Genomic DNA, 24366 nt, shown 5'->3' on the forward strand with positions numbered 1-24366 from the left:
TGTTGTTTGACCACCATATTATTAGAGGATTGTCATGTTTAAGGCTATGTTCACACACAGTATTTTTGCTCAGTGTTTTGGTCAGCATTTTCCAACCAAAACCAGGAGTGGATTGAAAACAAAGAACAGCTATGTTCACACACTGTTGAAATTTGCCCTTAAATGACTAATGCCTTTTACTAAATTTCTTTGCTTTTAATCTACTCCTGGTTTTGGTTGAATAATACTGACCAAAATACTGAGGAAAAATAAGCTACTCTTAAAGCAGGTTTTAGTTATGATTTGGTAAAGTAAAACATTCTTCTAATTTCATGGAATATCAATAGGATACATACCATTATATAATATTCTTCAAATATGTAACTGTTTTAAAAGTTTTATAATTATATTTTACTTTCAAATGCATTTCCAGAAAACATTTATATGCTCTGTTAAATTATAATATTTACTAGATTTGCATTTCCAGGGAAATACATAGGGCCACATGTATCATCCTGCGAACGGATGATTTTCGGCGGAAAGTGCCGATTTGCATATTTTTTTATACGCAAATGGCCGATCTGCGAATAAAATATTCGCAAATCGTCACTTTCCACCGAGTATGCCAGGGGAGCGGAAAGGGGGAGTGTAGTGGGCGGAACGGAGGGCGCGGACTCAGAGTCCGCGCGATTTACCATCCGTTCCGCCCAAATGTACGCCGAAAACCTACTCCAGTCCTCAGCTGGCGTAGGTTTTCGGCGTTGCGCACCGGCGCGCACGGGATTTATGTAGAGGCAGTCCGCCTCTACATAAATCCCCGTAGCGCCGGAGCTGCAGGGGCATTTATAAGTCCGGCGTAAAAAACGCCGGACTTAATAAATGCCCCCCATAGTGCTTAAAAAGAGCGCCCCTTTACCAGTGACTTCCATTTAAGAGAAACTTTAACCCTGGGTACCGTCCCAAGAGCGACTTGGGTCCCATCCCTTTTTTAAGAGCTACTTGGGTCCCTTTAAGAGCGACATGGGTCCCTTTAAGAGCCACTTGGGTCCCTTTAGGAGCCACTTGGGTCCCTTTAGGAGCGACTTGGGTCCCTTTAAGAGCGACTTGGGTCCCTTTAAGAACGACTTGGGTACCGTCCCTTTAAGGGCGACTTAGGTATGACACCTTTAAGAGCGACATGGGTACCGTCCTTTTAAGAGCGACTTATGTAATGCCCCTTTAAGAATGACTCGGGTACCGCCCCTTTAAGAGCGACTTTGGTACCGCCCCTTTAAGAGCGACTTTGGTACCGTCCCTTTAAGAGCGGCTTGGGTACCATCCCTTTAAGTGCAACTTGGGTACCGTCCCTTTAAGAGTGACATGGGTACTTCCTCTTTGAGAACGACATGGGTACCGTCCCTTTAAGAGCGACTTATGTCATTCCCCTTTAAGGCTGGGTTCACACTACGTATATTTCAGTCAGTATTGTGATCCTCATATTGCAACCAAAACCAGGAGTGGATTGAAAACACAGAAAGGATCTGTTCACACAATGTTGAAATTGAGTGGATGGCCGCCATTTAATGGCAAATATTTGCTGTTATTTTAGAACAACAGCTGTTATATTGAAATAATGGCCTTTATTTACTGTTATATGGCGGCCATCCACTCAATTTCAACATTGTGTGGACAGAGCCTTTTTGTGTTTTTAATCCACTCCTGGTTTTGGTTGCAATATGAGGACCACAATACTGACTGAAATATACGTAGTGTGAACCCAGCCGCAGTGCGAGTGCCTCGGTTACCGTCCATTAAAGAGCGGCTTGGGCACCATCCCTTTAAGAGCGACTTGGGTACCATCCCTTTAATAGCGACTTGGGTACCATCCCTTTAATAGCGATCTGGATACCGTCCTCTCAGCTTTGCTACTTTACTGACTGAACTCTGCTACTTATAATGGTAAAGATCATTGCTCGGTTACCATGACAATCTTACTCATGTCAGTGAGACAAAATCGTGAAGGACCTTTCATCTTCTACATCTTCTATTGGCCAATAGTGGACATGTGACTGTGGATGGTGTGATACATGCCTGACAAGACCTTAGAGTTCCTATTGGCTGCTATATTTCAGCTATTTGCATATGTGCTGTGATTGGCTGTCAGCGTTTAGTGTGTGGCCATTATTTCCAAAGGGCCATTTTTTTTTATGGGAAATTAAGGGTCTTTAAACGTAAATTTCTTAAAAACGACAAATCCGATCGAAAAGAAAAATAGATAGCACACCTTACACCGCCGAGGGCTTTAAAACGCAGTTGGAACGGAGTGTGTGCGCAAAGCGGTTGGGGCTGTATTATTTGTAGAAGAATAGCTGGAAGAAGAAACGGAAGAAGAATACGGATTACAATACAGTGGTACCTTGGTTTAAGAGTAACTTGGTTTAAGAGCATTTTGGTTTAAGAGCTCACAGTTTTTCAAAATTGTGACTTGGTTTAAGAGCATTGCTTTGGTTTAAGAGCTCCCTGTACTGGGTGGGAGGGGGAGTGGGGGAGCGGCATGGTCTTCATAGCATGGTCTAGAGCACTGTACTCTGACCCAGGAAGTCTCCCTCACCCTCCAAATCATAGCAGATCCACTTCAGGCTGGGGCTTACATCAGGGGACAGGACTGTGGAGGTAATCTCTCCATAGCTGTAACCCCTCTCTCCCCGGACAGAGAGTGCTGCTATACTGTGCCCACATCTGTTCTGCTCAGTCCTTCATGCTCCCTGCAGTCTCTGTCAGCCCTTGTGTTTCCCATCCTCTCTATTACTGTACAGTAACTTATAATATCACATATTCTGCTGTTGCTGTTTGTTTCATTTGTTTTACATGTTATTCAGAATAATAAATCATTATTTTTGGGGTGTGGAGCCAATTGTATGCATTTCTATGATTTCTTATGGGGAAATTTGCTTTGGTTTAAAAGTGGATTTGGATTACAAGTGCAGTCTCGGAACAAATTATGCTCATAATCCAAGGCACCACTGTATAGTGCTTTTTCAAGCACTATAATGATGTAGAGGGAAAAAGTGTACTTTATTTAATTTGTTATGAAAAAAAAAGCTTCAATAATAAAGAACAAAGATGTCAAGCCCCAGCAATTGCACATTGTAAATTACCATTTTCTTAGTAAACAAAATTGTTGAACTAAATGTTTTTCCTATTTGTATCCTTGTGTTATGAACAGCTAACCATAGTGGAATCACAATAATTGATGAGCTACACTGCTTGCATATTTTATAAATTCCAACAAACTGAGTAGAGATTATTAATGTAGCTTAAAATAATTCTTACAATATGCAATTGAGACTGAAAAAAAAAATCGAAACAGACAAAAATGTTTTCTTTGGTATTCGTAAGAATATTTCTCTAAGGATGCATCTAAATTACAAAATTTTTAATGTTATACACAGAAACACAAGGGAAAAGGTCAAATAAGCAATCATATTTCTCATCCCTGTCCTTACATTTATTCCTGGCATCTCTCTTTCTAGTTCCTTGCATACATTGAGGAAATGCTCTTTTTCTGTTCTCATCAATTAGTTCTGAATTTATTTTTCATCTCACAAGTTAAGGCATTGGCCAAACTTTAACAAACTGCTCCAAGGCTGTAAGGGGCTTCACCTTAGGATGCAGCAAGTTGTGACCTTAACCACTTGCCGCAAAATGACGTAAAGAAATACAGTTGATTTGTGCATCATGACATCTCGACATGTCATAATCTGCAGGGGACTCTATGAAGCGAGCTCCATTCATAGGGAGTGAGGACCGGCTGCTATAAGCAATTCCTCTCCATACAGATATGATACTAATGAAAACTAGAGATTTTGGCGTAAGAAAAGGGACATCCCCAACCATCTCCTGGTCTCCTCCATGTCACTCTGTCCTTACTGCTGCACTTTTTACTGGGCTCAGATGTTAGCTCCTCCTACCTGGGTGGGGCTAAATCCATGTGGATGCATGCCCCACCTACCTGATGACTCACTGTTTCCGGGCAGGAACAGGAAACAGACAGGAAGTAAAGAAAACACAGGCAGAGTGCTCATGTGACTGAGTCGGAGAACACAAAAAGTGCTCTAAATAAAAATTGAAAGTATATATAGAACACACAACACCCACAGAAGTCAATGCAATGCTAGTTTATTTTAGATGTTAGCTCCTCCTACCTGGATGGGGCTAAATGCATGTGGATGCATGCCCCACCTACCTGATGACTCACTGTTTCCTGGCAGGAACAGGAAACAGGCAAGAAGTAAAGAAAACACAGGCAGAGTGCTCATGTGACTGAGTCTGAGAACACAATAAGTACTCTTATAATAATAATAATGCTTTTATTTGTATAGCACACACAGATTCCGCAGCACTTTACATAGTTTTTGCAATAAAAATTGAAAGTGTATATAGAACACACAACACCCACAGAAGTCAATGCAATGCTAGTTTGTTGACTAGTGCTAGTTTGTTGAAAAATCCTGGACAACCCCTTTAAGTCGCATCTGTTTTTTAACTTAAGACATATCCTAAGACCGACTGTGCTTCACAGATAAAATCTATGGAGCGGCTGAGTCAGATGTCCTTGTCGGCTCAGATTTCACCTGGATCACTGGTTGGTGCTCACTACGATTTAAGTGCTGTAGAAAGTCCAACATATAAGAAATAGATGAGGGCATTCACCATTCAATGTAATCTTCTTTATTTCTTTACGTGCATATTAAATGCTTTTGGACATACTGGGCAGCAATGAAGACGCCAAGCACCTACAAAGCAGGGTTACGGCTGTTTTGCATGCATGCACGCTTCTACAGACAGTGCCCCTCCCGCATGTCCAGAGTTAAAAAGACTTTACTCAGTGACATGTGTGAGTAGGCGTTACAAAAGTATTTTCAAAAACAAAATATCATGTTCCTAATATCAAGAGTGACTTCTATAAACATATTTAACACCACTTCATCATTGAACACAAAATCACCTTCCGCGCCTGTAGCCAAGATTAATCAGGCTTCTTTTTGGAGCAAAATTCTATTTTTATCAAAACGTATTTTACTATATACTCTTTCTAGGCCGACAAACCTGATGGTGCGTTTACACGTAACGATTATCGTGTGAATTTGCGCAATAACGATCGAATTCGAAAGATAATCATACGTGTAAACGCAGCGAACGATCAAACGACGAACAAGAAATAGTTCATTTTGATCTTTCAACATGTTATCAAATCGTCGTTCGTCAAAAATTTGCCGATCGTTCCGTGTAAACAGTCGTCGCGCGATAGTCCGGCAGCCCCGCCCGCCGCCCGGCCCCCCGCTGGCAGCCTGCCCCCCCCGCTCATCCGCAGCCCCCTGCGCCGACTCGATCGCCACTCCCGCCGCCGCTCCCATCGCCACCCCCTTTGCCGCCACGGCCGCTCCAATTGCCCCCCGTCACCGCTCCGATCGCCCCCCCACTGCTCCGATTGCCCCCACCGCCCTGGCCGCGAGCATACGTTACCTGCTCCGCGGTAATTCCCTGACTCCCCTCTTGCCTTGCATTGATTGGCTGAAGAGGGGAGCTGGGAATTTCAAACGGCTCCTCTTCTGCCAATCAGTGCTGAAGAGGAGCACTGATTGACTGAAGAGGAGCCGTTTGAAATTCTTGGCTCACCTCTTCAGCCAATCAATGCACTGAAGAGGGGAGTCGGGGATTTCGAAGACCTGCTACGCAGAGCAGGTAACGTATGCTCGCGGACAGGGCGGCGGGGGGTGGTGGTGATCGGAGCAGCGGGGGTGGCGATCAGAGCGGTTACGGCTGTGGCGATCGGGGCGGCGCAGGGGGCTGAGGTTGACCGTGGGGCGGGGCTGCGGATGAGCGGGGGGCCGAGCTGCGAGCAATGGGGGCCAGGTTGCGGGCAGGCCGGGCTGCGGGCGCGCGATTTCAAAACGATTTTTCCCTACGATATATCGTACCGTCTAAACGCTGATCGTTATGGAAAAAAAATAGTTACTCCGACATCGTTAATCGTACAATCGGGCCAATTATGGTTTCGCGTAAACGCACCATTAGACAGTCTGTTTTACCTTCATGTTTCTCTTTTATGTGCCTAATCAGCCTTGTTAATTGGTTCTGCAAGAATATATGTGTTCGTAAAAGCTATGAATTAGTTTTCTTGTGGTTTTTCCTATACAGTGACCCCACAATCGCAGACAAGTGCATATACTATTTATTTTGTTTTGCAACACATGAAATCTTTTATATTGCAGGTAATGCCGCTTGACTGACCTAGTAACAAGGCACTCTTCACACCAAGTGCCGCTCCCGCATTTATGCATTCCCTTTGGTGCTGCTGTACGAATCCAATCTGCCTATTTTTTCTCTTTAAAACGGCTGCATATCAGGACATCTTCTAGATTTCCACATCTCTTAAATGTTATTAAAGGTGTTTCTGAGTAGATTTTTGAAAGATACCAATTATACTGGATTGTACATCGTATTAAAGGGGTTGTCCGGCGATAAAAAATTATTCACAGAATAACACACATTACAAAGTTATACAACTTTGTAATGTATGTTATGTCTGTGAATGGCCCCCTTCCCCGTGTCCCACCCCCCCCCACCCGTGTACCCGGAAGTGTGGTGCGATATACATACCTGTCACGTGCCGACCACGGTCTCCGATCCTCAGCAGTGACGTCTTCTTCGGGCGGCCAGCGGATCTTCCCGAGTGCTGGCCGCCCTCTGCAGCGTCATCCGAAGCTCAGCCGCGATTGGCTGAGCATAACTGTGCTCAGCCAATCGCAGCTGAGCAGCTGATGACGTGGCCGCACGTGACAGGTATGTATAGCGCACCACACTTCCGGGTACACGGGTGGGGGGTGGTGGGACACGGGGAAGGGGGCCATTCACAGACATAACATACATTACAAAGTTGTATAACTTTGTAATGTGTGTTATTCTGTGAATAATTTTTTATCGCCGGACAACCCCTTTAAGGTTTGCTAACAGGCTGTATTTGAATTCATATGCAATGAATTTATGCAAATTTTTACTGTTGTATTTTTGTTTATTTCTTGTCCAGTTCCACCGTTTTTAGATAATAACTGATGTTTTTGTGTTTGTAGTGCCCTGGTGATTAGACGCTGGGTAAATTTATCAGCTTTCTGCATATACATTTCATCTGTGCTATTCATGCGTCTCAGTCTTAGGTATTGTCCATAAGGGACTGCAGTTTTTACATGTTTCAGGTGATAACTATTGAAATGTACAGTAACAGTGTATTTGAAGTGGTGGGCTTTCTGCAGCTTACGGTCTTCAGCATGCTGTTCTCTATTTTAACTAGGACGTCCAAGTATTCTATTTAATGTGATTTTAGTTTGCTAGTAAAAGACATGTTGCATGTATTTTTATGCAAATCCATAAATTCAGTGAACTGTACGGGACTCAGAGTCCCTAGCCAGATAACAAAGATGTCATCGACAAAACGCTGATAACACCTGATACATCTGGAAAAGGGATTTCTAGTGTTCAATATCATCTCTCTTTGGAATTCTGCAAGAAAAAGATTGGCTAGTGTACATGCAACTGGAGTTCCCATCGCTGTACCACCACATTGAGCATACCAGGTCTCATTAAATGTAAAAGTGTTATTCTCTAAGATGAATATTAAGCTGTCACATATAAATTGAATGCATTCTGCACTGGTTCCAGTTCTTTCTAGTAAGGACTTGTACTCCTAATTTCTGTGGTATCTTTGTATACTGTATAAGCTTTCTATGTCTATTGTAGCTAGCCATGCCCCCTCTTCCCATTGTGTTCTTTCAAGGGCTGCTAAGAACTCATTGATGTCCTTTACCAATGCTGGCACTTTGCCCAAAAGGGGTCTCAATAACCAATCCATGTATTGGGATAAGAGTTCTGTTAATGACCCTATCCCGGAGACTTTTGGTCTTTCGGAAGGGGCAACGAGGGTCTTATGAATTTTTGGGACAAAGTACCAGCATGGTTCTTTAGGCATAGACGGTAATAATTTTTACCTTTTGTACCTGACAGTACCCCTTTCTCTACATAAGTGCGCAGCAGAGTTTGTAATTTCCCTTTAAATTTTTGTGTGGGGTTGCTGTTTAATTTCTTGTAGTTCTTCGTATCATTAAGTTGCTGTGCAGCTTCTTCTAAATAGTATTGTTTGCTCATAATCTGTCACGGCCGCGGCGGCTTCCCGCGTTCCGGGTCGCCGCCGCGACCGCCTCCTGTCCCATGCAGCCGCCGGGGTCCTTGTGTAGGGACCCGGCGCTGCTGCTAGTTCGGCCCCTGGGGCGCCTCACCTCTCCTCCGTTCCTGTCTCGGTCTGTGCCGGCCGGCGCGCGTCCCCGCCTCCTAGGGCGCGCGCGCGCCGGCTGTCTCAGATTTAAAGGGCCAGTCCGCCCTTAATTGGTTAGTTGCACCAATCACTGCCCCTGGAGCTGAATCTCTGCCTCTACTGCGGTGGTTCGGATCACTTTCGGCTGAGATGTCCCCTACGTCCCCAAACGTCCGGAAAAAGCTCGCACCTGGGTCCGGTGGGACAGGTGTCCCTAGGCGTGAACGCTACCTTTCCAAGTTTGTCTATGCCGGTTTCCATCCAGACACCCTCAGGACAAAATCACCAGACTACTGCCTTTCTCGATTCTGGGTCAGCAGGCAGTTTTATTGCGGCAACATTGGTCCAAAGATGGCGGCTACCCGTGATCCAACTAGCCAGGCCCTTGACTATCTCCTCGGTCACGGGCGAGATTCTTACCGACCAGATATATTTCCAGACTGCACCTCTAGTCCTCCAGGTGGGTCCTTTACATCAGGAAAAGATATCCTTCTACGTCCTGCCCCATTCATCCCCCGCCATCCTCCTGGGACTCCCTTGGCTGCAATTACATGCTCCTAAGCTGGACTGGAGAACCGGGGAGATTATCAGTTGGGGTCAGGACTGTTCCAACCGGTGTCTCAAGTCACCTCAGACCAAGTACTCGGTGTCGTCACCTGACCCCGCCAAGCCTCTATCCGGCCTACCGGCAGAAGACCAAGACTTGGCGGATGCCTTTTCTGCCGAGAAGGATCTCATCCACAAACCCACATCCCCTCGCCACAGTATACCTCCTGATCGCCTAGTACCAGTCGTCACCTCTACTCTTCAGAGAATACCCCCCGGAAAGACCCATGTTCACCCTGCGCTTCGAAGAGGGATTTTGAAGTGGGGACATTCCTCATTGGAGGCCGGGCACCCTGGAGTCCGAAAGACCGGGCAACGGATCTCCCGCCACTACTGGTGGCCCAGTTTGTTCCAAGATGTCAAAGACTTTGTGGCTTCCTGTGCCATTTGCAGGCAAGAAAGAGGGGGAGGCCAAAGGGGGGGGGTACTGTCACGGCCTCGGCGGCTTCCCGCGTTCCGGGTTGCCGCCGCGACCGCCTCCTGTCCCATGCAGCCGCCGGGGTCCTTGTGTAGGGACCCGGCGCTGCTGCTAGTTCGGCCCCTGGGGCGCCTCACCTCTCCTCCGTTCCTGTCTCGGTCTGTGCCGGCCGGCGCGCGCGTCCCCGCCTTCTAGGGCGCGCGCCCGCCGTCTGTCTCAGATTTAAAGGGCCAGTCCGCCCTTAATTGGTTAGTTGCACCAATCACTCCCCTATAAATCCCAGCATGCCCTGTCCCTCGTGTTGGAGCCTCTACATGCTTCCCATAGCGTTTGGCCCAGCTCCCTGTTGTTCCTGACCTTAGTCCTTGTCCCTGGTTCCTGTCCTTAGTCCTTGTCCCTATCCTTGCCCGCTGCCTTCCCATTGTTCCTGAGTCCTGTCCGCCACCTGCGAGCACGCCTTCTGTCCTCTGCCTGCACGATCTCCTGCCTACTGCTCCTGCCACGCCTCGCCTGCCGTCACCAGCAACCAAGCCAGGGGTAGCGACCTGGGGGTCACCTGCCGCAGCAAGTCCATCCCGCCTCGCGGCGGGCTCTGGTGAAAACCAGCGGCCCCTTAGACTCCGCTCCCTGGTGAGGTTAGTGCCATCGCTGGTGACGGTCCAGTGGATCCACTACTCCAGGCGTTACATAATCACAGCATTACCCCCTTTGTCTGCTTTTTTAATTATGATATTATTATTTTCCTTTACCCACTTCAGTGCTTTGTGTTCAGCAGCTGTAAGGATAGAGGGTACTTCGGGATATACTAAGGCCTTGAACCTTAAAGCGAAAGAGGTCTAGATTGCTACTTGGCTGGACCTGGGGGGGTAAAGTTGGATTTTACTCCTCCTGTAAAAAAACATTGTTTATTTGGTAAATTACTATCTTCATTATGTCCAAACAAATTTAGCAGATCACTTTAGCAACCGGTATCTTCTTTAGTTTCTTCCCCGGCTAAATAGAACCCTAGAGAGTCAGAGGTGATAGGTGTTTCACCTTCTAGTTTTCAATCATTTTTCTCAGGGCCCTGCACATTTTTTAAATTTTTTTTATTTAACTTTCGTACAAATTTATGTAAATCTATCTCAAAATATACTATGTTGAATTATTCAGGTATGCAAAAATTTAAGCATTTATTTAGCAAACTATATACGTGAACGTCCAATTTATAGTCTGTCATATTTATCACTGCTGGATCTAAGAGTCTTGTTTCCACGTGACCTACTTCCTCCTCACTACTTCGGTTTTGTTGCTGTCTTTTCTTTCCTCATTGACTCATTTAATTTCTTTCTTGCAGAGCTTTCGTTGTTCTTTCACTTTCTCCGGACTGTCGTCCCCCGCTCTGCAGTTGGCCAGGTAAGTATTTTGATGTCTTATGGGGCGCTTGCTTCTGGTCGGTCTTTCTTGGTTGTTTATTTCCTTTATCCTCTGAAGATGAAGAATCCGATTCCGTCGTCAAGAGATCTTTCTTTTTAGTTGTGCTGGATTTCGTTTTATTGTTGTACAACCTTTTATAATGTCTTTTTTCCTGTTGTGGTTTTCGTATAAATGCTTTTCCTCTGTCATAATCTGCCTTGTCCCTTGTGAATTTGTCTTTTTTTAAGTTTTTATTTCCTTTTCTAAGATGGACAGTCTATCATCTAGTTTTTTCATGATGGTTTTAAAGTCTTTTTCTGTTGTTATGGTACGCAGTTCAGTTTTTGCCCAGCAAAGTTCTTTTGTTATCTTTTCGTATTCTGTCTTGTTTTGCTGTAGCACCAAGCCTAATAAATTAATCACATGTCTTTGGTGTAACTCGTCCCACTGTTGGACAAAATCCTGATTGCCCACAAATTGGATGGGCTAAAATGCGTCCTGTCTGGATACTCTTTTCTGATGATAAAAATAAAAGTCTAATTGCAGAAGATTTGGTGAGTGCCGAGCCCTCTACACTACTTTATATGGACATGAAAAGTCATTTGGGGGAGAACTCTCAGTTCTAGCTTAGATCCAGGTCCAATAATAATTGTATTTTGGACTACAGAGTGTAGTTACAATCTATTGCTACACCATGTGAGTGTAAGACATCCTAGTGACTGACATTATTGTATTTTATGACAATCCAAAAAAATTGAATTCGGTACTGCTACATGTGCAATCCAACTTTTGTAGCTCTTGTTGGCAATCTATCCCAAATAGACACTTATGCATAGTATTATGTCCTCTGATGATGCTCTGCTGTATAAGGTAAACAGCTCATAACCATAAGCAAAAGAAGATTCTAATGCAGCCTCATTATAGAGGGGGGGGGGGGTCGTTACACTGGGGGGCTGGCGGGCTGGCGGGCCAGCCCCCAGTTCTTTATGCAGGGTCAGTGCTCGGGAATAAACTGGCGCCGGTTTATTCATAAAAAAATCACAAAGCGATGTACTAGTGATTAGGGATGGTCCGAACTGGAAGAGGTTCGGGTTCGTATGAACCCGAACGCTCGGCATCAGATTCCCGCTGTCTGCCCGCTCCATGGAATGGGTGGATACAGCAGGAGGACCATAGGCTGTATCCCAGTTTTCCAGGTGGTCCTCCCGCTCTATCCACCCTCTCCACGGAGCGGGCAGACAGCGGGAATCATTACCGAGAGTTCGCGTTCGTACGAACCCGAACCGAACTCGGTTTGGACCATCCCTACTAGTGATACATTCGCTTTAAAGCTTAATTAAGCTGCAGGTTTCCCAATATTAGAGGGAACGTAGGTTTGTAAAAGTCATTATATTCATAGTCATATTCAAATAAATATAATATACATATGTATTTTTTTTTAACCCCAGCTAATTTTTATTTTTTTTTGCACTTTTGTTTTTTCCTACTCGTGTTTAAAAGGTCATAGGACTTTTTTGACCTACAGACCCATATGGAGGTGGATGCCTTGAATCACAGAGGGGTATCTTCTTCAAGGAGCGGAGTTTAAGGAGCCCCCAATTTGCACCAGAGCCTGCCACAAGGGGTTGTGGGCTTCGCTGTCGGAAACTCACAGGTTGTTATCCTAAGAGAAGGTTCTTGTTAACCACGGACTAATGATAGCGAAGGAGTATAGAAGCCTGGAATTGAATGCTCCCCTTCTGCAGTCACACTTCAAAATAGGATGAGAAGGCAATGTTCAGACTGGAGCTAAGGTTTAGAAATGAAACAAGATCCAAATAGCTAGAAGGACACTAGAAAGAAAGGAAGTGACAAATAGCAAGGGAGCACAGACATGGTGGTGGGTGGCTATATATACCCTTTGATGAACAGGCTAGAATTCTCCAGAACCTGTGGGCTGAGCTATAAATACATGAGACCCGGCACATGCCTGCCACTAGAGGGAGCCTAAACCTCCAGAAGGCCAGCTGAGAGCAGGAGAGTGTACAGATGACCACAGGACAGAGTGACCTGCAGCAGGTATGGAATAACAGACACCAATATAAAGAAAAATAGAAAAAAGTCCCAGAGGGCACTCACTATAAAATCTTTAAACTTTATTTCTTCATTTAAAATTCAGAAGACCAACAAAAGTGCAGGGTGAGCATGTTGTGGATGCCAGAGCTCTTGACTGCTGAGCAGAGTCAGGAGCTCTGGCATCCACAACATGCTCACTCTGCACTTTTGTTGGTCTTCTGAATTTTAAATGAAGAAATAAAGTTTAAAGATTTTATGGTCAGTGCCCTCTGGGACTCTTTTTCTATTTTTCTTTATATTGGATTCTATGTTACACAGTCAGTAGTGAGCACCACCACTTATAAGCATCATCCAGCATAAAATGATATGATTACGGACTATATTTTATCTCAGTAATGCCGGTTTCTATCTCTATTTTTTCATAGAATAACAGACACCATCGCATGCTTTTACAGTCCTTAAGGAGATAAATGGATTTTGTCATAAATTTCAGGCTGTCTGAACAATGGTCAGCATAAAATACTGACAGACCCTCTCTTTACAATGATATATGATTCCCTCTGAAATGTTAAAGCTCTTCTGAGGAATCATAGTTATAAAGCAGCTAGAGATGGGGCCCTGAGTCACCAGTGACCTGCCAATGTCTTCCTATACCTACTTACCCATATCCCGTATCTATATTTTTCTAGTTAAAGGAGTCCTGCAATTTTTTTTTTAATAAAGTATGGTATTGCCCCCCCCCCCAAAGTTATACAAATTACCAATATACACTTATTACAGGAAATGCTTATAAAGTGCTTTTTTCCCTGCACTTTCCACTGCATTAAAGCTTCACTTCTTAGATAAAATGGTGATGTCACGACCTGACTCCCAGAGCTGTGCGGGCTGTGGCTTCTGGAGAGGATGATGGCAGAGGAATTCTCAGTGTTCAATCATCCTCTCCAGCAGCCACAGCTTGCACAGCTCTGGGAGTCGGGTCGTGACATCACCATTTTATCCAGGAAGTGAAGCCTTGATGCGAGTAGTAAGTACAGGGAAAAGAAACTTTATAAGCATTTCTCATAATAAGTGTATATTGGTGATTTGTATAACTTTTGGGGGATAATACAATACTTTAATACATTTTTTTCACTGGACTTCTCTTTTAAAGAGGACCTGTCATAAAAAAATTGAATTTGTATTGGTTAGAGTCTGAGTATTTTTTTTTTTAAATAAAACATAAAAGAAAATGTAATTTGTTCTACAGATTTCAACACCTAGACTGCTCTTTTTATTTTTTATTTTTTTTAATAGTTTTGAGTGACCTTTAAACTTAATGTATTGCCAAAACCTTTAAAGTCTGAAGATAACTTCCATTCCCAACAGCCACTTCTTATCAATCTCAGTCACTACTATCAGTTTTGGTCATCCAAAAACAGACCCTGAAGAAAACAAATAAGATCACAAAATGTGAATTGTCTTTAAGATACATATTTTATGTATTATTGTCAGAAATAAGTTTATAGTCCTATATGTAACCTCTGGAAATTATATACTCTCTTCCATGTGGCACAATTTAATTGGATTTATTTCAGTTCATCAAGTAGATTCCAGTTACTAGAGAAACAATTTAAAAACAATTATATTGATTCTTTGTGTAAATCAGTATAGACTGTAACAGCAAATAATTTTTTCTATCTAACTTCCTAGGTAGCCGACTAGATGATTATTATTTTTAATATATTTTTAAACTGGAAATCAACAAATATTCTCTTTATGATTATTCAGAGTAAAAGTCAAATCACTTACCATTCTATGCGTTGCTTCTGAATTCTCGAGGGATCAAATTATATTTAACATGTGATTTATCTATATTACACTAGTTACGCAATAGTCAATTTCTGCCTCAGTGTAATGAGGGAGCTAGAACTACCTAGAAGTTCACTATTTGGCCAGCAGGAAATCTAATTCCTAATCCAATGCTAAATCCCTGGTGCAATCAATGAGCTATATCTGGAAAACTGGATGAGCCACTTCAAATGATAAGAATATTGGAATAGCGAATGAATACACTTACACAGTGTATATAAAGGTTTGAATAGTCATCCTTTGCGTTATAATCAGGCTATGGAACTCTATAAATAGCTGTAATGACTAAGCTCTGTAATCATCTGTATATAAGGTGGCTAGGATGTTTTTGTGCAGCTCTTCTAGACCAACAAGAAGATTTTCTCTTTATTTATTTTCACATCAAACATCAGAAAACAAAGCTCTGACTTAAAATAAAGTACCATAACGATATTCTTGTATGAATCCCTAGTTCTACCAGTCAGCCCTAGTTGTCAAAAGAAGTAACTGAAATAAATAAACGAAAGGCTGAATTTGCACACAGTGCTGAGTTTTTTGAGACTTTGTGTGTTTACATGCTTAGGTTTTTATTTATTAGCAATTATTGAATATAAAACTGGGAATGGAAGTGTCAGTCTTTTTGAATCTGAGTCTTACGAATGTAAAAATTAAAAAATACTTCTAGAACATGGTTTGAAAAGGATTAAAATTCATAGAATTTTTTTGCAAGCATTTAAAATATTCAAATAATTGTGTGTGAAGGAGGCCAAATAAAAACAGTTAAAGTGTTACTGTCATTAAAGACTATTTTGCATATTTGTAATTCACTTCATTAAGTTATAACATTGGCCACTAGGTGTCACTAAAAAACATAGGCTGCCTGCACAGGAAGTGCCAGGGTCTCTATCCGGTGTGCTGTTTCCTTTTGCTGTGCCTGCATCTTAAAGGCGTAGGCACAGCTAAAGGTCGCTGTGGCCTGGGAATCTGTGCCCGGTCGCCTGGAAAGTGGCGGCTGCGGCCCTAAACAGACACTGGGGGACTGGTCCTGGAGGCGTAGAGCAGAGATCAGTGGGGTCTGAAGTGAGGGTGGTGCTCACAGTTCCGTGGAGCCCGGCTTCCATAGGGGGGGAGGGGTGCTGATGATGAGGTCAGTGCAGGGGCCAGACTGCTGTTTGTTGGGTGTCCCCTAGCTCTTGGCGCCTCATGCGGTGGTCTGGCTCGCCCGGCCTTAGAAACAGTACCTGCCACTGATGAAGCGTTAGTTGAAAACCAAAACCATAAAAATAGTTAAATAATTTCTATTTTCTTTCTATTACTAATTCCTAAAGTAAATCTATTATTTAGACTGCTCAAATAATTGTTATACATTCACAGTTCGGCCCTGCCACGCTGATTCCAATGGTGCCAGTCTTTCATCAATCCCTCGCCCCTTTCCAGATATATTTTTTCCAGGATCTACGATGTGCATACTAATTCATTGCATCACAGATGGGGAGGAGATATTGGTGCACTATATTTCTTTATTTTTCTGGCCTGTGTGGTATAATTGCTTCCAATACTTTTAAAATGAAAGGTTTTTACTCAGTTTGCTTGACTGCTTCCATGGTTACAACCAATTAATTTTCTGTTAGCTTTTGCACATTTCAGCATGGTAATTGTTTAATATGGTTTATGCTTTCTTGATAAAGATTACTAATTATTTCAGAAGCCATAATATTTTCTGCTTTTATGTAAACATAAGGATGTGGCATAGTAATTACCAGCGTCGGCTGCAATGTTTTAATATTAAACAAAAGATATAAAAAGCCTTTTTATAGGCTTGGATAAAATATGCATTGCAAAGGCAAGAAATAAATGCTAAAGGCAGATGAAATTATGCTTTTGTACAAATTACATTATTAAATAGACTGATGTGCAGTGATATGGATGCGTGCTTCAGATACAGCCAACCCGACAGCTTAGTGCAGCTGTCCTAGTGGTTTGAGAGTGCACCAGTCTCCTGTGCAGGGGAGGTACTTTACATTATAGAGTGCACACATTCTACTTACTGCAGTGCTCTTTTATCATTGGACATGATCATTGGACGTACTAGAAGCTCCACCTCTTTTACCCAAACCACACTGCCATTTTCATTATTTTAGACCTCACACATGACCTGTTTCAATGTCCAGCCATCAATGATAATTAAAATGGTAACACAACAGATACGTTTATCTAAAATATGTGTTTGCTTATTTGGACTTTCATTGGTTGATTGCTGAGTCTTTTAGGACACCCGGCCTTATTCACATTTCCCATAATTTATAGTTCCGTATTTCCGTATTTGAGTTAGTGCACATTGATGTCTATTCGGCTTTTCGCACTATAAGTAGATTACAAGAATGATAACAATGCTGAAAAAAGGACTGTCCTAGTGCAGACCTAGATTTTTTTTTTTTTTACGGATCCTCTCAAAGAAATAAATGGGATCCACTATTTTTTACGGATTGTAACATGTTTGGCATCCGTATTTCCATAAAAAAATGACTCATAGGTCATAAGGTTTCTAAGCAACCACAACCAGGAAGAAAGAACTGCAGAAGCACATGTGCGTGCAAACAGAAAGAGAATTATCTAATTAATTAACAGAACTGTCACACAGTAAAGCAAACCAGAAATAGCAAAGTAAAATGGCTGACAAGTGATCATGTGACTTATTTTAGGGGTTGGCATACTGGTGCAATTTCTTTTTAACCTACTCAACTTTATTAACTAGTATTGGGCAGTCAGTAAAAAAAGTATTTACGGAAATACAGATGAAATACAGATGCCCAATCCGTAATTTTTAGCAAATTGTACGGGTGGATAGTAGGAGGACTCTATGGACTTGAAAACAATACCAAATGTGTGTATAAGGCCTTAGGCTAGGTTCCCATCAGAGACTCAGTTCAAGGCCTCCATAGCAAAGTCTGTTTGAAATTAACTGACAAAAAAGAAAACACTGCATTTTTTTGACCCATTAGACTGCAGTAATGGATATGAGTGGGAAACCCAGTAGGATTTTGGGGGTTTCCTTAATGTCTTTTGGTGCAGCAGTCCATTTGGGTCTGTTTGGAAGTGCTGAGGTCACTGTGTCAGAGATCCCGAACAGAACCTCTAATGCAATGAAGACCTACCCTTACACACTGCAGTTGTTTAACAGTTCTGCTCAGGTTCTGTGGGGCTGTGTTTCAACATTTGCATTCTTAGGCCATGTTCACACAATGTATAACACCATTAGGAATGATCAGTGAAGATCATCAAGGCTGCTACTGCAGTACCAGACGGATGATCTTCATTTCTGCTGAATTCGGATGCGGGCGCATCCCAATTCACATTGCACTGACATGTCTGTGCAGCCGCTATTCAATGAATAGCGGCCGCACAAAACTGACATGTCAGTTGTTCGTACGGCCGGATGGAATTCCATTAATTCAAATACAACGTATGTTTAGCATAAATCACAGCCATTGTTGCAAATGCTAAACATACGTTGTATGAACATGGTATTAATGTGGTTGTAATCACACTCTCATTTCCTCCCTAACATGATATTGCCAATAAACCCGGCAACATTGTGTGACTATTAGGGGAGAAATGGGGGTGCGGTAATATACCCTGAGAGGGTCTGCATACAACTGTGAAAAGTTTGATGGATTAGGGATAAATTACTATATGTATTATTTCACTCAAATGGATTTTAAAAAGTGCACAAGAGAACTGAAATACGTCAGATTACCGCCATTTCTAAATGATGCAAAGCTGACATTTCTACCTCTTGTGTTTGGTAAATATATGCAGAAGGTTTGATTTCATTGTTTGTCTGCATTCCCAATAGCATATGCATATTTTTATTTACGTTTCTTGATTTCATCTATTTCAGATATGTTTGTTTCAGATTACTAGTTGTGAGTAAACTTCACCATACAGACCTGTATGAACTGAGCGCTTACACAACTATGTTAAACCTGAGAATCATTTCTCTAACTTTTTGGATAATATTTTAGTTCTCTCTCAATAAGCCAATTCCTTTCTTTTCATATAATTTGTTTTTGTATATAATGTGTTCAGCATTTATACAGTTTTTTCAAGATTTTTTTCCTTATAAGGGCAGTTCTAGGGCAACTTAAAAGGTTGCGTGTCCTAGTTTACTTGCAAATAGTCTTGTTTTGCTCTTAGGTACTATAAATTGTGTTGCTCTGGCAACTTAGCGCAGCTCATTCCCACGTGACAAGTTGTTATAGCAACACACCAATTTTCATTCTGCTCTATGCATACAAGATAGTATGAGATGTGAAGGGACTCTTATAGGGTCCCACTAAGGTTTCTTGCATTAAGGCATGTGCCCCATAACAGTGGATACTCATGTATATTTGTAACAATACATGAATAGTATTCACCTCTGCAGTAAAAAGTTCTAACCCTATTGTTATTGCCTTAAGCTTTACTTTTTTTTTTTTAGTCTGACTATAATATTTCTACAATTATTATTGTTCTTATATTATTGTTCTTATAAGTTGTGGGCAGACACTGCAACTCAAACCATATCTCCCTGTGACATGTCAAAAGTTTTTTTTTAATCAAGTTAGTTATGCTTTAGTATATGTTGATATCAAGTATGCTTTACTATATGTGTTGTCCATAACTTTTTAAATGAGATTTTATGCTGGGGTTTTCCCCCTTTTTAGCAACAGAAGATAATCAATAACAGGACACTAACTGCTGTCGTCCACCCCCTGCTAAGAATGGGTTCATACATTTTAATTTAGATTTGACATAGATATTTTATACTCTTGAAAAGGATAAAAAAATATATATGTTAAACGGATGCTAAAAACAGATTCTGCAGTATGCCATATGGCAGAATCTTTTTCCTATTGACTTACTTATCCCCTAGATGAACTATGCCTTATGGCATTAATACCTGTGATCAGAACACCCATGCCATACCTGTATGCTATTAGGTGCCTAGGGTGTTATGAAGCGAGCCCAGGAGCTGAGCTGGCTTTGTAGCAGGAAGGATCAGCTGCTATTAATGCCATTAATTATAGGCAGCAGTGATCACATTGCAGCCTGTTATTAACCCCTTAAATGCCATTAAAGTAACAGGAGCAGCTCCTCTCACTTAATGATTAGGGGGGCCCAATTGATTTCCCAGACCATTGGAGTTCTACTTACCTCATTAAACCTTCACATGGGTGGAAAATCTGTCCAGATTTCTTATCAGGAAATCTGGACCTCTTTCCGAACACATAGGATTACATTAGTGATGGATACCCTTCAAGGGTGTTGGTTCCGGAAAATAGATTAGGATTTTTTATATCCTGTCCTATTTTTATTTGGAATTCTGGCAGGACGCTCCCATAGAAAGCATCAGGAAAGCATCTGGAATTCCAGATTAGTTGGCAGTACAATACAGGACCTGCCGGAAGCCTGGAGCTGCAGTTGGAAGAGCCCCAGGAGAGCCCCCCAGTGCTGCAGAGGACAGTCTGGGGCGGGTCACAGGTTGGGCGGGTGACTACACAGGGTAGATGACAGGCTGGGATGGGTAACAGGCTGGGGTGGGTGACTGTATGGGCCACAATCCAGGGATGGAGATAACACCCATACAGTGGGCTGGGGATGGCACACTGCAGCTGGAGCACTAACACCCTGGGAGAAGACCACACACTGCCAGCTTGGCCCAAATCCTGGCCCTTAGCCTCCTACCTCCCCAACACTACTGCTGCAGGGAAATCCTGGTTAGAGCCCCCAGAGTCTGGCAGAGAGAAACCCCCGCACCCCATGTACTGAGGTCTAAAGCCTGCTCCTCATCCTGGTCACTCTGCACACCACTGACAGCCATACAGAAGAAGAGAACCTCTGGGTAGCCGTACTGGGCCCCTAAGTTGGGGGGAGGGGGGGGGGGCTAGCTCCCTTGGCTCCCCCTACAGTTGCTTGTGAAACTGACCCTGGTTCCCCCCCATTCCTAAGTGGCCCCTTGCCCTGTGTCCCCCTTCTACCCTGTGGCCCCTGCCCTATGCCCCTCCTGTCTACCTTGTGGCACCTGCCTTATGCCCTCCACCTCCTTCTTGGGGCACCTGCCCTATTCCCTGCCTCTTTCTACCTTGTGGACCCTGCTATATGCCCTCCTCCCCTTTCTTATGGCCCCTGCCCTATGCCCCCACCTTTCTACCTTTATGTGTGTGTTGATCATTGCTGGGATTTATCAGGATGTAACTACCTAACGCTACCTAACGATACGGTCCCTCCTCCAGCATCTCTCCCCGCCTGCTAAATGACGGCAACTCAGCTGAGCATCAGGGGACCTCCACCCTATATAAACCCTGGTCACCTGATGCAGCCGGCCAATCACTGCTATGGAAGTAGCCAACATGGCTATGGCATAAAAACATGTGCCAGGACTCCCCTCATGTTCATTGGCTAATTAAAGCTTCCAAACATGACTTCCACTTTGTCTCGAGAATCCGAGGTGCTTGGTCGAGCATCTAGAAGTGCAGAGCAGTCCAATGCTTGATAGACTATTCAAGTGCAACACTAAAATTTAACTAAGAAGATATGGTAAATTTGTGTATTTATTTAAAGATTTCTTCTCTTCTCTTTAAATTTTGTTATAGAATAATAAAAAAAGAAGTGAAAAAAGGATACAAGGTTATTGCATGATACACACAGAGTGTTAGTCATAAGAATAATTACAAAGGTACAGAAATATATCTGTACAGTAAAGTAGGTGTGTGAAGTATCAAAGTAAGTTACATCACTATCCAAACAATAGCATCATATACCCCAAGAAACTAGACACCTCTAAAGGGCAAATCAGAGTGTTTAGCTTCACAGAAGGGGGCACCCAAGCCTTCTCTGAGGTGGAAATACTTTTCAATTTACTTTTTCTTTTTATTCTTTTATTACATATGCTTTTTATGTTATTTATGGCAGATTTTAGAAATAAAATGTTATAAAAAATGTATGTATGTATACAAAAATAACACAAAACAGTGCAAGTTTAATTGTTATGATAAAGAATTGAAGGGATTGTTTAATAAAGAAACACTGGTACATATAATGTGATGTGTACTGTGTGTTGGTATTAGTAACTTACATTTTTGTGTCATTTTTCTCCCCCATTGATCTAATTATTATTCTCTGTTTTCCTCTCTGTATTCCTGCCATGCAACAGTGCACACAATTTCCCACAATCCTCCCGGCTGCAGGCTAAATGAAGACCAACTGCCAATACTTCATGTGGATTTCAGTTGAACTGAGCATGCCTGTCCCACCTTAGAGGGTCGTAACTAAGGGCATCAGGTTATTAAAACAATGTAGGCACATGTGAGATTTGTAAGTCTATGAGGGAGATTTATCAAACATGGTGAAAAGTGAAACTGGCTCAGTTGCCCCTAGCAACCAATTAGATTCCACCTTTCATTCCTCACAGACTCTTTGGAAAATTAAAGGTGGAATCTGATTGGTTGCTAGGGGTAACTGAGCAAGTTTCACTTTGCACCATGTTTCATAAATCTCCCACTATATGTTTAAAACAGTACAGTTTCAGAAATGCTTGTGCATTTAAAATATGTTTATTTCACATAATGCTTCCATTTAGACCATGTTTACTTAAAGGACAACTCCCGCGGGACCCCCCCCCCCCAAAAAAAAAAACACAGACACACACAGACACCATACTCACCATCTCTCTCCGGTGACGATCGCCACTCGATTCGCCCGCCGTCCGCCTGTCCGTCGCCGCCGTCCGCCATCCAGCGATGTCTCCGACTTCCGGGTCCAGGGGATGGAAAAGGCTGCCAGTGCGCTTGCGCACCGGCAGCCTTTTCATTGGCTGGAGCGCATCACATGGCTTCCAGCAAGCTCAGCCAATCAGGGCTGAGCAAGCTGGAAGCCATGTGATGCGCTCCAGCCAATGAAAAGGCTGCTGGTGCGCATGTGCACCAGCAGCCTTTTCATCCCCATTCACTTTGCATGAAGACGCCGAGGAGGAAGAAGACCCGGACCGCCCCTCGGCTCTGACGTCGTCGTCACCAGATGCCGCCCCGGAGAAGAGGACCGTGACGATCGTAATAGGTAATGTATACATTCTTTAACTTCCGGGGTGGGGGGTCGGGGGTCCGAAAGTGGGGGAAGGGGGCCAGGCCGGGTATTTAACCACATTACAAAGTTATATAACTTTGTAATGTGTGTTAAATGAGCAAAAAAAAATTTTTGTGGGAGTTGTCCTTTAATGACACAATCCCTTTAATGAATAATTATTACTTCAATATGATAAAAATAATACATCTTCAGTTAGAAAACTATCAATGCTGTAAAGGTCAGTGATGCACTCTGGACACATAAGTAGAAGCTGTCAGCAGGCATTATGTATTACTTGTTGAACGGGCTGTAATTTGATTTTGTGAGTTATTTTAAGACCTTTTTGTTCATTTGTTTAGAGATGGTAATTGACAATGTGATAAAGAAATGAAGTGCATTTCCTCACTGGTTTGCAGCTCAATATTTGACATGTTCCACTTGATAATGAGCACCTTGGTGCCTAATGATTTTCTGACTACAGAAATAATACAAGTAAAAGTGATGAAGTATAGTTTAAATTTGTTTAGTACCTTGCAGGCTTCCTTGTTTTTGCCTAACAATACAACATTACTGAGTATCACTAAGAATTAAAAATCTCACACTTACAGGTCTACTCACACTGTAATAAAATGTGACAATCAACATTATACATGCTGAAAAAAAAATACGTATATATATATCAGAGATTTTGGTCCATATTGACATGATGGCATCACACAGTTGCCGCAGATTTGTCGGCTGCACATCCATGATGCAAATCTCCCGTTCCACCACATCCCAAAGATGCTCTATTGGATTGAGATCTGGTGACTGTGAAGGCCATTTGAGTACAGTGAACTCATTGTCATGTTCAAGAAACCAGTCTGAGATGATTCTAGCTTTATGACATGGCGCATTATCCTGCTGAAAGTAGCCATCAGATGTTGGGTACATTGGGGTCATAAAGGGATGGACATGGTTAGCAACAATACTCAGGTAGGCTGTGGCGTTGCAACGATGCTCAATTGGTACCAAGGGGCCCAAAGAGTGCCAAGAAAATATTCCCCACACCATGACACCACCACCACCAGCCTGAACCGTTGATACAAGGCAGGATGGATCCATGCTTTCATGTTGTTGACGCCAAATTCTGACCCTACCATCCGATTGTTGCAGCAGAAATCGAGACTCATCAGACCAGGCAACATTTTTCCAATCTTCTACTGTCCAATTTCGATGAGCTTGTGCAAATTGTAGCCTCAGTTACCTGTTCTTAACTGAAAGGAGTGGCACCCGGTGTGGTCTTCTGCTGCTGTAGCCCATCTGCCTCAAAGTTCGACGTACTGTGCATTCAGAGATGCTCTTCTGCCTACCTTGGTTGCAACGGTTGGCTATTTGAGTCACTGTTGCCTTTCTATCAGCTCGAACCAGCCTGCCACTTCTCCTCTGACCTCTGGCATCAACAAGGCATTTCCGCCCACAGAACTGCCGCTCACTGGATGTTTTTTCTTTTTCGGACCATTCTCTGTAAACCCTAGAGGTGGTTGTGCGTGAAAATCCCAGTAGATCAGCAGTTTCTGAAATACTCAGACCAGCCCTTCTGGCACCAACAACCATGCCACGTTCAAAGGCACTCAAATCACCTTTCTTCCCCATA

The sequence above is a fragment of the Dendropsophus ebraccatus genome, chromosome 2, assembly GCF_027789765.1.
Source record: "Dendropsophus ebraccatus isolate aDenEbr1 chromosome 2, aDenEbr1.pat, whole genome shotgun sequence".
NCBI classification, from domain to species: domain Eukaryota; kingdom Metazoa; phylum Chordata; class Amphibia; order Anura; family Hylidae; genus Dendropsophus; species Dendropsophus ebraccatus.